Consider the following 16,747-nt stretch of genomic DNA (forward strand, 5'->3'; position numbering starts at 1 on the left):
CCGCAGCAGACCCAACCCCCTCTGGGAATACCAGCACAGCTCCCACCCAGCGGGCCCATGCCACTGTCTCCAGGATGCGTCAATCAGCGGTGTGTCCACCACTACAGGGCACCCAGGCTGACCGACCACCCCAACAACAACAGGGACCTGGGGGCAGTGGTAGTGGGCACACCGTCCAGGGGACAGAGGCCCGGGGAAACAGGGCAACTGGGAGGGCTGCTGTACCAGAGGGGGTTGACCGGCCCAGGGAACCCACTCTCCAAGAGGCCCTCACCACCATCATGGGAGCATACCACCGCTCCCAGGAGACGATGGCGACGGTACTGGCCAGGTTCCAGGAGATCCAGGCACAGCAGGAGGAACGGTACATGGGGTTCAGAGAAGAACTCCGGCACATCGGGACCGCAATGGGGACCATCGTCCTGGCCCTCAACCAGATAGTCACCACATTGCGGGACCATGTGGCACCCCAAAGGGCCCCTGTCACCAGCCCGGACGACGAACAGCCTACCACCTCCGCCGGCGCAAGTGGACAGGAGGCCCCTAAACCCCGACAGGCCACCAGAACCCCACCTCCTGCTGAAGATCAACCACCCCGCAAGCGGAACCTGAGATCACACAAGAAGACAGAGTAGGATGCCAAGACCCCCGCCAGCCTAAGATACCCCCTGATGTCATCCCACTGTCCCACATTGGCACCCTGTCCAACCTTGAACTGCCCCTGCTCCATCCATCCACAGGCATATGGACATCGCACCTGTGCTACTGAGAACTGGACTCTGCCATGGACATGACTCCACCCCCACCCATCACCGTTTTACTATCACGGACCTATACGCAGCACTTAAAATAAATCACCAATTGCACTTCAAATGTCAGGAGTCTGCTTGTATTCTTTACAAATGTATGACACATAACGGTGCAATAATGTTCTTTTACATTGTGATGACAACATACCAGTGTCAAGAAGCATTAGTCCATGGGCAAACAAAGCAGAAGTCACGCTGTGGGTCATACAGCTCTGAAAAGGGAAGGGAAAGTCAAGAATCAGTTAAAAGGAACTGGGGGGAAACACAGAAAGTAGAGATGCAGGAGGCCAGAAGTAAATGTAAAATGGCGTGGGTGATTCTTACCTGGGTGCTACTGAAAATACTGTTGTATAACTGTGTCCCTGTTGTCCGTGTCGTCCCCGTCGTCTTCCTCTTCTTCACTCTCCACAGGCTCCACAGCTGCTACAACACCACCATCTGGACCATCCTCCTGCAGGAAAGGCACCTGGCGTCGCAATGCAAAATTGTGAAGCATACAGCAGGCCACGACGATATGACACACCTTCTTTGGTGAGTACATGAGGGATCCCCCTGTCATATGCAGGCACCTAAACCTGGCCTTCAGGACCCCGAAGGTCCTTTCTATGATCCTCCTAGTTCGCCCATGGGCCTCATTGTACCGTTCCTCTGCCCTGGTCTGGGGATTCCTCACTGGGGTCAATAGCCAAGGCAGGTTGGGGTAACCAGAGTCACCTATTAGACACACACGGTGTCTCTGTAGCTGTTCCATCACATAAGGGATGCTGCTATTTCGCATGACATACGCGTCATGCACTGACCCAGGGAACTTGGCACTTATATGGGAGATGTACTGGTCAGCCAAACAGACCACCTGGACATTCATTGAATGGTAACTTTTTCTATTTCTGTACACCTGCTCATTGTCTTTTGGGGGTACTAAAGCCACATGGGTCCCATCAATGGCACCAATGATGTTGGGGATATGTCCAAGGGCATAGAAATCACCCTTCACAGTGGCCAAATCAGCCTACTCAGGGAAAACAATGTATCTCCGCATGTATTTCATCAGGGCAGACAACACTCTGGACAAAACCTTAGAAAACATAGGCTGAGACATCCCTGATGACATGGCCACTGTTGTCTGAAAAGAGCCACTAGCCAAAAAATGGAGTACTGACAGAACCTGCACCAGAGGGGGAATCCTTGTGGGTTGGCGGATGGGGGACATCAGGTCTGGCTCCAGCTGGGCACACAGTTCATGTATAGTGGCTCGGTCAAGTCGGTATCGAAGTATAATATGTCGTTCTTCCATTGTCGACAGGTCCACCAGCGGTCGGTACACGGGAGGATTCATCCTTCTCCTCGCAAGTCCCAGCGGACGGTGCCTAGGCAGGACAACATGGAGCACAGAGTCAAGCAACCCTCAGGTTCGTTCCCACAGCTTGCACATTACACGATTCGCTATGCATTGAATGGCTTGTATGAGTGGCAATGCAAGGCCTAGGCCTGTGTGACGCAGTAGAAATCAGGCCATGTGGGCCCTTGAAATGGCGGCTGCCTGACCTGTGAAGTGTGACAGTGGGATGTGAGGTCACTGCGCTGGCGTGGCTCACCGTGGCGGTAGGCGGTCGAAGACCGCGGCGCAAAGCAGCATTGGTTAACATTGAACCCTATGGGTCTCAGGAGCCAATGACGATGTGCGCCGGCGGTCGCGGTACGCACCGACGCGGTACGCACCGCCGCGGGCGTGACCGCCATTTTCTATCTGCTTAATCACTCAAGACCTGATCATCCACAGGAGAGGACCTATACTGCAAGTGCTGCTGTGACCTCGGTCTGGAAGAGACAATGGGTGCTGCGACTGGGGAAAGGGCCCCTGCCTTCACTTCAGAAGAGTTGGAGAAACTTGTGGACGGGGTCCTACCCCAGTATGCGCTACTCTACGGTCCTCCAGACCAACAGGTAAGTACACTGGGTGCACGTTGAATGGGCTATGCCTGGGTCGTGTATGGTGGATGTAAGATGGTGGGGTGGGGAGCGAATGAGGAGTGCAAGGCACGACAGATGAGAGCATGTGCCACATGGCAGGGTTGGGGAGGGGGGGGGCAATCACATCTAACATCCAGAAAAATGTTGAAAATTCCTTTCCCACCCCGTACATGTCAAATAGGTCAGCGCCCATCAGAAAGTCGACATTTGGCGTGCCATCGCCAAGGAAGTCCGGGCCCTGGGGGTCCACACAAGACGGGGCACCCACTGCTGAAAGAGGTGGGAGGACATCCGCCGCGGGACCAGGAAGACCGCCGAGTCACTGCTGGGGATGGCCTCCCAACGTAGGAGGGGTGCCAGTCGTACCTTGACCCCCCTGATGTCCCGGATCCTGGCGGTGGCCTACCCCGATTTGGATGGGCGCGTGAGGACATCACAGCAGACACAAGGGGGTGAGTACCAGCACATACTGCTATCTTTACGCGCAGTGGAGGTGTCTGGGTGGGGGAGGAGGGCTGTGGGTGACATTAGGCCAGGGTGCTTTCTGTAGTGTAGTCCCCTCCTTTAGGCATGGCCCTGTGCCCCCGCCCCCCACCTCTGTAGGGTGCCAAGTACAGCAATCCATGGTCCTGCATCACCCATGTGCGCATATGTTGTCCACAGACCTGTTGGCCTAGTCACAAGTACTGAGTAGTGTACCCCGATTGTGCGGCGTAGTGCTGGAGGCTCCTGTGTCTGTCCTCTCCGCCAACGGTGTTGACAATGCATGCACTCAACCTGTTTTTATTTCTCCCCCCACCCTTTTTCTTTGTCTTCTTGTGCATGTGTGCATTAGCATCATCAGGCGGAGGAGAATTGGCATCGGAGCACGAGGGAGCTGCAACTCACAAGGCCCCGGTGGGCCATGGTACAGACACCGAGGTCACCAGTGATACGGAGGTCGAGGGGAGCACCACAACGGGGACCCGTGGTGACACCAGCGACACCGACACGTCCTCGGAAGGGAGCTCCCTAGCGGTGGCGGCAACATCCGGGCCCCCCGCCTCTACAGGTACAGCCGCCACCCAGCGCACCAGCTCCGCCCTCCTAGCAGCCCCTCAGCCTTCGCTCCGTGCCCGCTCGCCCAAGAAGGCGGGCATCTCCTTCACCCCAGGCACCTCAGGCCCTGCCCCCGTTACCCCTGCTGCCCTCAGTGCGGAGGTCATTGACCTCCTCAGGACGCTCATTGTTGGGCAGTCTACCCTTTTGAATGCCATCCAGGGGGTAGAGAGGGAGGTGCATCGGAGGAATGCATACCTGGAGGGCATTCATTTGGGTCAGGCTGCCCATCAACGATCGTTCAATGCTCTGGCCTCAGCACTGACGGCAGCCATTGTCCCTGTTTCCAGCCTCCCTCTACTATCTGCCTCCACCCTGTCTCTGTCTCCTGTTCCTCAGCCTATCCCATCCACACCATCAGACCAGCCTGCACACACCTCAACACCCAAGGGCAGCTCATCCAGACATAAGCACCACAGATCACACAAGCATTCACCCAAGCAACACCCAGATGCAGACATGCCAACAGTCACTACCACCCCTGTGTCCCCCACCTCCTCGTCTCCCTCCTCCCTCCCTGTGACGTCTCCACTCACACCTGCATGCACACCACCATCAGCCAGTACTTCCATCACCAGCACACCCTCCAGTACAGTCCGCACACGTGCAGTCACCACCCCCACTGCCATTTACACGTCCCCTGTGTCCTCTCCCACTGTGTCTGTCACCCCCTCTTCCAAGACACACAAACGCAGGCAGCCACCCACCCAACAGCCAACCACCTCACGACAGCCTACGTCACAAGCACCTGCACCCAAAGACAGCACAACTGACTCTCCTACAACCACATCCTCTTCCTCCACTCCCATACCCACTACACCTACCCTTTACATTGGTCCTAAAAAACTTTACCTCTCCAAACTTAACCTCTTTGCCCCACCTGACCCACCCCCTCCATCTGCTAAGAGTCCCAAGAGCACCTCAGCCACCACCAGCCCTGCTTCAAGTGTCACCGTTGTGCAGGGGTTTTGGAGTCCACCCTTCCCCAGCACAGATACATCGGCCAGCAGCAAGGGAACAGCCAGCCCCCCCCCCTGGGAAGAGGACCCGTAAAATCAGGGGCCGCCGCGAGAAGACTGACACGGCTGCCCCCAAGGAGCGAAGTCCTGGGCCCTCACCTGCCACAACATCCAGGGGAGGCAAGGGCCAGAGAGCCGCATCAAAGGAGGGCAAGGGCAGCAGGGCGGAGAGGTCAGCCAGCAGGGGCGCGGACCAGGAGGGCCCCACAAGCCCCATCCCGGGTGTGAGGGAGGACACCCACGGGCCCAGGACTCCGTCACAGAAGGGTCCAGCAACTGCACGGTCGGAGGGCGACTAAGCAGGGAGTCCTGGCCAGGTCTGGCTCCCTTGGATGACTGGACAAGCACCGCTGAAGAGGGCCCCGCCGTGCAGAAAGACACCGCTGAAGAGGGCCCCGCCGTGCAGAGAGGCACCGCTGAAGAGGGCCCCGCCGTGCAGAAAGACACCGCTGAAGAGGGCCCCGCCGTGCAGAAAGACACCGCTGAAGAGGGCCCCGCCGTGCAGAAAGACACCGCTGAAGAGGGCCCCGCCGTGCAGAAAGACACCGCTGAAGAGGGCCCCGCCGTGCAGAAAGACACCGCTCCGCTGGGCCCCGCCGTCTCAAGCACCGCTCCGCTGGGTCCCACCGTCTCAAGCACCGCTCCACTGGGCCCTTCCTGTCAAGCACCGCTCCGCTGGGCCCCGCCGTCTCAGGCACCACTCCGCTGGGCCCTTCCTGTCAAGCACCGCTCCGCTGGGCCCTTCCTGTCAAGCACCGCTCCGCTGGGCCCCGCCGTCTCAGGCACCGCTCCGCTGGGCCCTTCCTGTCAAGCACCGCTCCGCTGGGCCCCGCCGTCTCAAGCACCGCTGGCCCATTGGCAGTCCCGGTTCTGTGTCGGGCAGGCCTTCACGCCGCACTCTGCCCACCATGGCTCCTCCATGACCAGTGGTCTCTGTAATCCACCTGATGGCCTGTGGCTTTGCACTCCCCAGGATGGCACGGTGGGCAACCCACCCACTGTAGAGACTTGTGAGACTGTGGCTTTGCACTCCCCAGGATGGCACGGTGGGCAACCCACCCACTGTAGAGACTTGTGAGACTGTGGCTTTGCACTCCCCAGGATGGCACGGTGGGCAACCCACCCACTGTAGAGACTTGTGAGACTGTGGCTTTGCACTCCCCAGGATGGCACAGTGGGCATGGTGGAGCCTTCGTGGATCTGGCCCGTAAGCTTTCCTCCTCCCCCCTCCCCTGTGTCGTAGGTGCAGTACTCACCGTTGTCGTCTGCGCCGGCGTTCGTACTCGTGGTAGATGAGCAGGTAGACAATAGCCGTTAGGATGTGTAATTCGGGCTCCATGCTGTCCTCCTTCCTCGTGGAGTGTGTATAGGTGAGCGTTTTCCCGTTCGTAGTCTGTTTCTGCCGTGTTTTTATCAGCGGGGCTCCCGCCCCGGAAAAGGTGGCGGATTGGTGGGTCGTGATAGGGTGGGCGGTACATTGTCTGCCGCCTGGCTGTTGGCGGTGACCGCCGAGCTGTTTGTCTGTCCCGCCGTGGCGGTCGGAGTGTTAAAGTGGCGGGCTGTGTTGGCGGTTCCCGCCGGGGTCAGAATACCTTTTTTTTGACCGCCTGCCTGTTGGCGGGTTGGCCGCCGATTTATCACCGGCCGCCAGGGTCAGAATGACCCCCAGAGTAACATGTCAAGACCCCCGCCAGCAAAGGATACCGCCCTGATGGTCATCCCTCTGTCCCACATTGTCACCCTGTCCAACCTTAAACTGCCCCTGCTCCACTTCCCACAGGCATTTGGACAATGCACCTGTGAAACTGATAGTCTGGACTCTGCCATGGACAATCCTCCACCATCACCCCTCACCGATTTGCAACCACCCATCCAAATTAGAGCACTTGAATAAACACACTTATTGCACATAAACAATCTGGAGTCTATCTGTGATTTTAACAAATGTATTAGACATGACAGTGCCAAAATTGTTATTCACATTGTGATGCCAAAAAACCGCTGCCAGACAGCTGTAGTCCATGGGGAAACTAAGCAGATGTCACGCAGTGGGGTCCACAGCTCTGAAAACGGAAGGGAAAGTCACAACACAGTTACCATACTCTGGGGGAAAAAGTCAGACAGTAGAGAGGTAGGAGTCTTTAAGTAAATGTAATATGCTGGTGTGTACTCTTACCTGTGTGTCACTGAAAGTATTGCTCTATTACTGTGTTCCTGTTGTCTATGTCGTCCTCTTCGGCTTCCTCTTCTTCACTCTCCACAGGCTCCACAGCTGCTACAACACCACCATCTGGACCATCCTCCTGCAGAAAAGGCACCTGGCGTCGCAAAGCCAGGTTGTGAAGCATACAGCAGGCCACGATGATCTGGCACACCTTCTTTGGTGAGTACATTAGGGATCCACCTGTCATATGGAGGCACCTGAACCTGGCCTTCAGGAGGCCAAAGGTGCGTTCGATCACCCTCCTAGTCCGCCCGTGGGCCTCATTGTAGCGTTCCTCTGCCCTGGTCCTGGGATTCCTCACTGAGGTCAATAGCCAGGAAAGGTTGGGGTAACCAGAGTCCCCTAATAGCCACACACGGTGCCTCTGGAGTTGCCCCATCACATACGGGATGCTGCTATTGCGCAGGATGTAGGCGTCATGCACAGAGCCAGGGAACTTGGCATTAACATGTGAGATGTACTGGTCTGCCAAACAGACCATCTGTACATTCATCGAATGATAACTTTTCCTGTTCCTGTACACCTGTTCACTTTCTCTGGGGGGTACCAAAGCCACATGGGTCCCATCAATGGCACCTATGATGTTGGGGATATGTCCAAGGGCATAGAAGTCACCCTTCACTGTAGGCAAATCCCCCACCTCAGGGAAAACGATGTAGCTCCGCATGTGTTTGAGCAGGGCAGATAACACTCTGGACAACACCTTGGAAAACATAGGTTGAGACATCCCTGATGATATGGCCACTGTTGTTTGAAATGACCCACTTGCTAAGAAATGGAGTACTGACAGCACCTGCACTAGAGGGGGGATCCCTGTGGGTTGGCGGATGGGTGACATCAGGTCTGCCTCCAGCTGGGCACACAGTTCATGTATAGTGGCTCGGTCAAGCCTGTATGTCAGAATGACATGTCGTTCCTCCATTGTTGACAGGTCCACCAGCGGTCTGTACACGGGAAGATTCCTCCATCTCCTCGCATTGCCAAGCGGACGGTGCCTAGGGAGGACAACAGCGAGCACAGAGTCAATCAACCCACAGGTACGTTCCCACAGCTTGCACACAACACGATTCACTATGCATTGAATGGTGTGTATGAGTGTTGAGGAAAGGCCTAGGTATGTGTGACGCAGTAGAAATTAAGCCATGTGTGCTCTTGAAATGGTGGCTGCCTGACCTGTGAAGTGTGACAATGGGATGTGAGGTCAATGCGCTGGCGTGGCACACCGTGGCGGTAGGCGGTCGAAGACCGCGGCGCAAAGCTGCATTGGTTCACATTGAAACCTATGGGTTTCAGGAGCCAATGACGATGTGCGCCGGCGGTCGCGGTACGCACCGCCGCGGTACGCACCGCCGCGGGCGTGAACGCCATTTTCCATCAGCTTAATCACTCGATACCTGATCTTCCACAGGAGAGGACCTACACTGCAAGTGCTGCTGTGACCTCGGTCTGGAAGAGACAATGGCTGCTGCGACTGGGGAAAGGGCCCCTGCCTTCACTTCTGAAGAATTGGAGAGACTCGTGGATGGGGTCCTCCCCCAGTATGCGCTACTCTACGGTCCTCCAGACCAACAGGTAAGTACACTGGGACCATGCTTTGTGGGCAATGCCTGGGTTGAGTCGGGTGGATGAAAGATGGTGGGGAGGGGAGCGATTGAGTCATGCATCAGACGGCAGATGAGAGCATGTGCCACATGGCAAGGGTGGGGATGGGGGGCCACTCACATCGAGCATGCAGAAGGTGATGACAATTTTTCTCTCCCTGTAAATGTCACATAGGTCAGCGCCCACCAGAAAATCGCGATTTGGCGTGCCATCGCCAAGGACGTCCGGACCCTGGGGGTCCACAACAGACGGGGCACCCACTGCCGGAAGAGGTGGGAGGACATCCGCCGCGGGAGCAGGAAGACGGCAGAGGCTCTGCTGGGGATGGCCTCCCAACGTAGGAGGGGTGCCAGTCATCAATTGACCCCCCTGATGTCCCGGATCCTGGCGGTGGCCTACCCCGATTTGGATGGGCGCGTGAGGACATCACAGCAGACACAAGGGGGTGAGTACAGTCTCATTCTGGTGACTTTGCGCGCAGTGGAGGTGTCTGGGTGGGGGAGGAGGGCTGTGGGTCTCCCTAGGCCAGGGCGAATTCTGTAGGCTAGGCCCCTCCATAAGGCATGGCCCTGTGCCCCCGCCCCCCACCTCTGTAGGGTGCCAAGTTCAGGTATCCATGGCCCTGTGTCATCTATGTGTGCAGTTGTCGTCGATAGGCTTGTAGGCCATGTCCCACGGATTGCGTAGTGGACCCCAAGTGCGCGGCGTAGTGCAGGGGGCTTCTGTGTCTGTCCTGTCCACCAACGGTAGCGGTAATCCATGCAGTCAACATGTCTTTATTTCTCCCCCCCCCTTTTTTGTGGTCTTCCTGTTCATGTGTGCATCAGCATCATCAGGCGGAGGAGAAGTGGCATCGGAGCACGAGGGAGCTGCATCTCACATGGCCATGGCGGGCCATGCAACTGACTCGAATTTCACCAGTGAGACGGAGGGCGAGGGGAGCTCCACAGCGGGGACTCGTGCTGATGTCAGTGGCAGCGACTCGTCCTCTGAAGGGAGCTCCCTTGTGGTGGCGGCAACATCCGTGCCCCCCGCAACAACAGGTACAGCCGCCACCCAGCGCACCAGCACCGCTCTCCCAGCAGCCCCTCAGCCTTCGCCCCGTGCCCGCTCACCCAGGAAGGTGGGCATCTCCTTCGCCCCAGGCACCTCAGGCCCTGCCCCAGTCACCCCTGCTGCCCTCAGTGAGGAGGTCATTGACCTCCTGAGGACCATCATTGTTGGGCAGTCTACCCTTTTGAATGCCATCCAGGGTGTAGAAAGGGAGGTGCACCGGAGTAATGCATACCTGGAGAGCATTCATTCGGGTCAGGCTGCCCATCAGCGATCGTTCAACGCTCTGGCCTCAGCACTGACGGCAGCAATTGTCCCTGTCTCTAGCCTCCCCCCTCCAACTTCCTCCACCCAGACCCAATCCCCAGTACCTCTGCCTATCCCAGACACACCATCAGACCAGCCTGCACACACCTCAACACCCAAGGGAAGCTCATCCAGACATAAGCACCACACATCACACAAGCATTCACACAAGCAACATCCACATGCAGACATACCAACAGCCACTGCCTCCACTGTGTCCCCCTCCTCCTCGTCTCCCTCCTCCCTCCCTGTGACGTCTCCACTCACACTTGCATGCACAACATCTTCAGCCACTACGTCCATCACCAGCACACCCACCAGAACACTCCGCACACGTGCAGTCACCACCCCCACTACCATTTACACGTCCCCTGTGTCCTCTCCCAGTGTGTCTGTCACCCCCTCTTCCAAACCACACAAACGCAAGCAGCCACCCACCCAACAGCCATCCACCTCACGACAGCCTCCAGCCCAAGCACCTGCACCCAAAGACACCAGACTTCACACTCCTACAACCACATCCTCTTCCTCTTCCTCCACTCCCATACCCACTAAACCTACCCGTCACTCTCTTTCCAAATTGCTTTTCCTTGCCAACCTTAACCTCTTTCCAACAGCTCCCCCAACCCGTCCATCTCATAAGACTGCAATCAGCACCTCAGCCACCACCAAACCAGGACCTATCAGGACTGTTGTCCAAGGACTGTGGAGTCCCCCACCCTCAAGGGCAACAACTCCGGCGAGGAGCCAAGGCACGGCCAGCCCACCCCCGGAAAAGCACCCAAAAGTTAGCAGTGCCCGGCGCGAGAGGCCACGGACACCAGGGACCAAAATCCCTACCCTGGCTCCGTCTGGAAGTGGGGTGCCACCTGGCACACTGCGAAAGGTGTCAAAGGGCCACAGACGACCAGGGAAGGGTGGGAAGGGCAGCACGCCCGACAAGTCCGGCAGCAGGCCAGCTGCCCAGGAGTCCCCCACCAGCCCCCTCCCAGGTGTGCAAGAGGACACCCAGAGGCCCGGTACGGCAGCCCAGGAGGGCCCCGCAAGCCAACGGACAGATGGGCAGGAAGGCCCTGCCAGCCACATGCCAGGTGGCGAGTGACACCCATGCCTGGGCCGGAACCGCTGAACAGGGCCCTTTCAAACAAGCACCGCTGAACTGAGCCCTTTCAATCAAGCATCGCTGAACTGGGCCCTTTCAAACAAGCACCGCTGAACTGGGCACTGCCATCTCAAGAACCGCTCCGCTGGGCACCGCCGTCTCAAGCACCGCTGAACTGGGCACCGCCATCTCAAGCACCGCTCCGCTGGGCACCGCCGTATCAAGAACCGCTGAACAGGGCCCTTCATCTCAAGCACCGCTGAACTGGGCCCTTCATCTCAAGCACCGCTCCGCTGGGCACCGCCGTCTCAAGAACCGTTCCGCTGGGCACCGCCGTCTCAAGAACCGCTGAACTGGGCCCTTCATCTCAAGCACCGCTGAACTGGGCCCTTCATCTCAAGCACCGCTCCGCTGGGCCCTTCATCTCAAGCACCGCTCCGCTGGGCCCTTCATCTCAAGCACCGCTCCGCTGGGCACCGCCGTCTCAAGAACCGCTGAACAGGGCCCTTTCAATCAAGCACCGCTGAACAGGGCCCTTTCAAACAAGCACCGCTGAACTGGGCACCGCCGTCTCAAGCACCGCTGAACAGGGCACCGCCGTCTCAAGAACCGCTCCACTGGGCACCGCCGTCTCAAGAACCGCTGAACAGGGCTCCGCCGTCTCAAGCACAGCTGAACAGGGCCCTTTCAATCAAGCACTGCTGAACAGGGCCCTTTCAAACAAGCACCGCTGAACTGGGCACCGCCGTCTCAAGCACTGCTGAACAGGGTACCGCCGTCTCAAGCACCGCTGAACTGGGCACCGCCGTCTCAAGCACCGCTGAACTGGGCACCGGCGTCTCAAGCACCGCTGAACTGGGCACCGCCGTCTCAAGAACCGCTCCGCTGGGCACCGCCGTCTCAAGAACCGCTGAACTGGGCCCTTCATCTCAAGCACCGCTGAACTGGGCCCTTCATCTCAAGCAACGCTCCGCTGGGCACAGCCGTCTCAAGAACCGCTGAACAGGGCACCGCCGTCTCAAGCACCGCTGAACTGGGCACCGCCGTCTCAAGCACCGCTGAACAGGGCCCTTCATCTCAAGCACCGCTCCGCTGGGCACCGCCGTCTCAAGAACCGCTGAACAGGGCCCTTCATCTCAAGCACCGCTGAACTGGGCCCTTCATCTCAAGCAACGCTCCGCTGGGCACAGCCGTCTCAAGAACCGCTGAACAGGGCACCGCCGTCTCAAGCACCGCTGAACTGGGCACCGCCGTCTCAAGCACCGCTGAACAGGGCCCTTCATCTCAAGCACCGCTCCGCTGGGCACCGCCGTCTCAAGAACCGCTGAACAGGGCACCGCCGTCTCAAGCACCGCTGAACTGGGCACCGCCGTCTCAAGCACCGCTGAACTGGGCCCTTCATCTCAAGCACCGCTCCGCTGGGCCCTTCATCTCAAGCACCGCTCCGCTGGGCCCTTCATCTCAAGCACCGCTCCGCTGGGCACCGCCGTCTCAAGAACCGCTCCGCTGGGCACCGCCGTCTCAAGAACCGCTGAACTGGGCCCTTCATCTCAAGCACCACTGAACTGGGCCCTTCATCTCAAGCACCGCTCCGCTGGGCCCTTCATCTCAAGCACCGCTCCGCTGGGCACCGCCGTCTCAAGAACCGCTGAACAGGGCCCTTTCAATCAATCACCGCTGAACAGGGCCCTTTCAAACAAGCACCGCTGAACTGGGCACCGCCGTCTCAAGCACCGCTGAACAGGGCACCGCCGTCTCAAGAACCACTCCACTGGGCACCGCCGTCTCAAGAACCGCTGAACAGGGCACCGCCGTCTCAAGCACCGCTGAACAGGGCCCTTTCAATCAAGCACCGCTGAACAGGGCCCTTTCAAACAAGCACCGCTGAACTGGGCACTGCCATCTCAAGAACCGCTCCGCTGGGCACCGCCGTCTCAAGCACCGCTGAACTGGGCACCGCCATCTCAAGCACCGCTCCGCTGGGCACCGCCGTCTCAAGAACCGCTGAACAGGGCCCTTCATCTCAAGCACCGCTGAACTGGGCCCTTCATCTCAAGCACCGCTCCGCTGGGCCCTTCATCTCAAGCACCGCTCCGCTGGGCCCTTCATCTCAAGCACCGCTCCGCTGGGCACCGCCGTCTCAAGAACCGCTCCGCTGGGCACCACCGTCTCAAGAACCGCTGAACTGGGCCCTTCATCTCAAGCACCGCTCCGCTGGGCCCTTCATCTCAAGCACCGCTCCGCTGGGCCCTTCATCTCAAGCACCGCTCTGCTGGGCCCTTCATCTCAAGCACGGCTCCGCTGGGCACCGCCGTCTCAAGAACCGCTGAACAGGGCCCTTTCAATCAAGCACCGCTGAACAGGGCCCTTTCAAACAAGCACCGCTGAACTGGGCACCGCAGTCTCAAGCACCGCTGAACAGGGCACCGCCGTCTCAAGAACCGCTCCACTGGGCACCGCCGTCTCAAGAACCGCTGAACAGGGCACCGCCGTCTCAAGCACAGCTGAACAGGGCCCTTTCAATCAAGCATTACTTAACAGGGCCCTTTCAAACAAGCACCGCTGAACTGGGCACCGCCGTCTCAAGCACTGCTGAACAGGGCACCGCCGTCTCAAGCACCGCTGAACTGGGCACCGCCGTCTCAAGCACCGCTGAACTGGGCACCGCCGTCTCAAGAACCGCTCCGCTGGGCACCGCCGTCTCAAGAACCGCTGAACTGGGCCCTTCATCTCAAGCACCGCTGAACTGGGCCCTTCATCTCAAGCACCGCTGAACTGGGCCCTTCATCTCAAGCACCGCTCCGCTGGGCCCTTCATCTCAAGCACCGCTCCGCTGGGCCCTTCATCTCAAGCACCGCTCCGCTGGGCACCGCCGTCTCAAGAACCGCTGAACAGGGCCCTTTCAATCAAGCACCGCTGAACAGGGCCCTTTCAAACAAGCACCGCTGAACTGGGCACCGCCGTCTCAAGCACCGCTGAACAGGGCACCGCCGTCTCAAGAACCGCTCCACTGGGCACCGCCGTCTCAAGAACCGCTGAACAGGGCTCCGCCGTCTCAAGCACAGCTGAACAGGGCCCTTTCAATCAAGCACTGCTGAACAGGGCCCTTTCAAACAAGCACCGCTGAACTGGGCACCGCCGTCTCAAGCACTGCTGAACAGGGTACCGCCGTCTCAAGCACCGCTGAACTGGGCACCGCCGTCTCAAGCACCGCTGAACTGGGCACCGGCGTCTCAAGCACCGCTGAACTGGGCACCGCCGTCTCAAGAACCGCTCCGCTGGGCACCGCCGTCTCAAGAACCGCTGAACTGGGCCCTTCATCTCAAGCACCGCTGAACTGGGCCCTTCATCTCAAGCAACGCTCCGCTGGGCACAGCCGTCTCAAGAACCGCTGAACAGGGCACCGCCGTCTCAAGCACCGCTGAACTGGGCACCGCCGTCTCAAGCACCGCTGAACAGGGCCCTTCATCTCAAGCACCGCTCCGCTGGGCACCGCCGTCTCAAGAACCGCTGAACAGGGCCCTTCATCTCAAGCACCGCTGAACTGGGCCCTTCATCTCAAGCAACGCTCCGCTGGGCACAGCCGTCTCAAGAACCGCTGAACAGGGCACCGCCGTCTCAAGCACCGCTGAACTGGGCACCGCCGTCTCAAGCACCGCTGAACAGGGCCCTTCATCTCAAGCACCGCTCCGCTGGGCACCGCCGTCTCAAGAACCGCTGAACAGGGCACCGCCGTCTCAAGCACCGCTGAACTGGGCACCGCCGTCTCAAGCACCGCTGAACTGGGCCCTTCATCTCAAGCACCGCTCCGCTGGGCCCTTCATCTCAAGCACCGCTCCGCTGGGCCCTTCATCTCAAGCACCGCTCCGCTGGGCACCGCCGTCTCAAGAACCGCTCCGCTGGGCACCGCCGTCTCAAGAACCGCTGAACTGGGCCCTTCATCTCAAGCACCACTGAACTGGGCCCTTCATCTCAAGCACCGCTCCGCTGGGCCCTTCATCTCAAGCACCGCTCCGCTGGGCACCGCCGTCTCAAGAACCGCTGAACAGGGCCCTTTCAATCAATCACCGCTGAACAGGGCCCTTTCAAACAAGCACCGCTGAACTGGGCACCGCCGTCTCAAGCACCGCTGAACAGGGCACCGCCGTCTCAAGAACCACTCCACTGGGCACCGCCGTCTCAAGAACCGCTGAACAGGGCACCGCCGTCTCAAGCACCGCTGAACAGGGCCCTTTCAATCAAGCACCGCTGAACAGGGCCCTTTCAAACAAGCACCGCTGAACTGGGCACTGCCATCTCAAGAACCGCTCCGCTGGGCACCGCCGTCTCAAGCACCGCTGAACTGGGCACCGCCATCTCAAGCACCGCTCCGCTGGGCACCGCCGTCTCAAGAACCGCTGAACAGGGCCCTTCATCTCAAGCACCGCTGAACTGGGCCCTTCATCTCAAGCACCGCTCCGCTGGGCCCTTCATCTCAAGCACCGCTCCGCTGGGCCCTTCATCTCAAGCACCGCTCCGCTGGGCACCGCCGTCTCAAGAACCGCTCCGCTGGGCACCACCGTCTCAAGAACCGCTGAACTGGGCCCTTCATCTCAAGCACCGCTCCGCTGGGCCCTTCATCTCAAGCACCGCTCCGCTGGGCCCTTCATCTCAAGCACCGCTCTGCTGGGCCCTTCATCTCAAGCACGGCTCCGCTGGGCACCGCCGTCTCAAGAACCGCTGAACAGGGCCCTTTCAATCAAGCACCGCTGAACAGGGCCCTTTCAAACAAGCACCGCTGAACTGGGCACCGCAGTCTCAAGCACCGCTGAACAGGGCACCGCCGTCTCAAGAACCGCTCCACTGGGCACCGCCGTCTCAAGAACCGCTGAACAGGGCACCGCCGTCTCAAGCACAGCTGAACAGGGCCCTTTCAATCAAGCATTACTTAACAGGGCCCTTTCAAACAAGCACCGCTGAACTGGGCACCGCCGTCTCAAGCACTGCTGAACAGGGCACCGCCGTCTCAAGCACCGCTGAACTGGGCACCGCCGTCTCAAGCACCGCTGAACTGGGCACCGCCGTCTCAAGAACCGCTCCGCTGGGCACCGCCGTCTCAAGAACCGCTGAACTGGGCCCTTCATCTCAAGCACCGCTGAACTGGGCCCTTCATCTCAAGCAACGCTCCGCTGGGCACAGCCGTCTCAAGAACCGCTGAACAGGGCACCGCCGTCTCAAGCACCGCTGAACTGGGCACCGCCGTCTCAAGCACCGCTGAACAGGGCCCTTCATCTCAAGCACCGCTCCGCTGGGCACCGCTGTCTCAAGAACCGCTGAACAGGGCATCGCCGTCTCAAGCACCGCTGAACTGGGCACCGCCGTCTCAAGCACCGCTGAACTGGGCCCTTCATCTCAAGCACCGCTCTGCTGGGCCCTTCATCTCAAGCACCGCTCCGCTGGGCCCTTCATCTCAAGCACCGCTCCGCTGGGCACCGCCGTCTCAAGAACCGCTCCGCTGGGCACTGCCGTCTCAAGAACCGCTGAACTGGGCCCTTCATCTCAAGCACCGCTGAACTGGGCCCTT

The sequence above is a fragment of the Pleurodeles waltl genome, chromosome 6 (genome assembly GCF_031143425.1).
Source record: "Pleurodeles waltl isolate 20211129_DDA chromosome 6, aPleWal1.hap1.20221129, whole genome shotgun sequence".
NCBI classification, from domain to species: Eukaryota; Metazoa; Chordata; class Amphibia; order Caudata; family Salamandridae; genus Pleurodeles; species Pleurodeles waltl.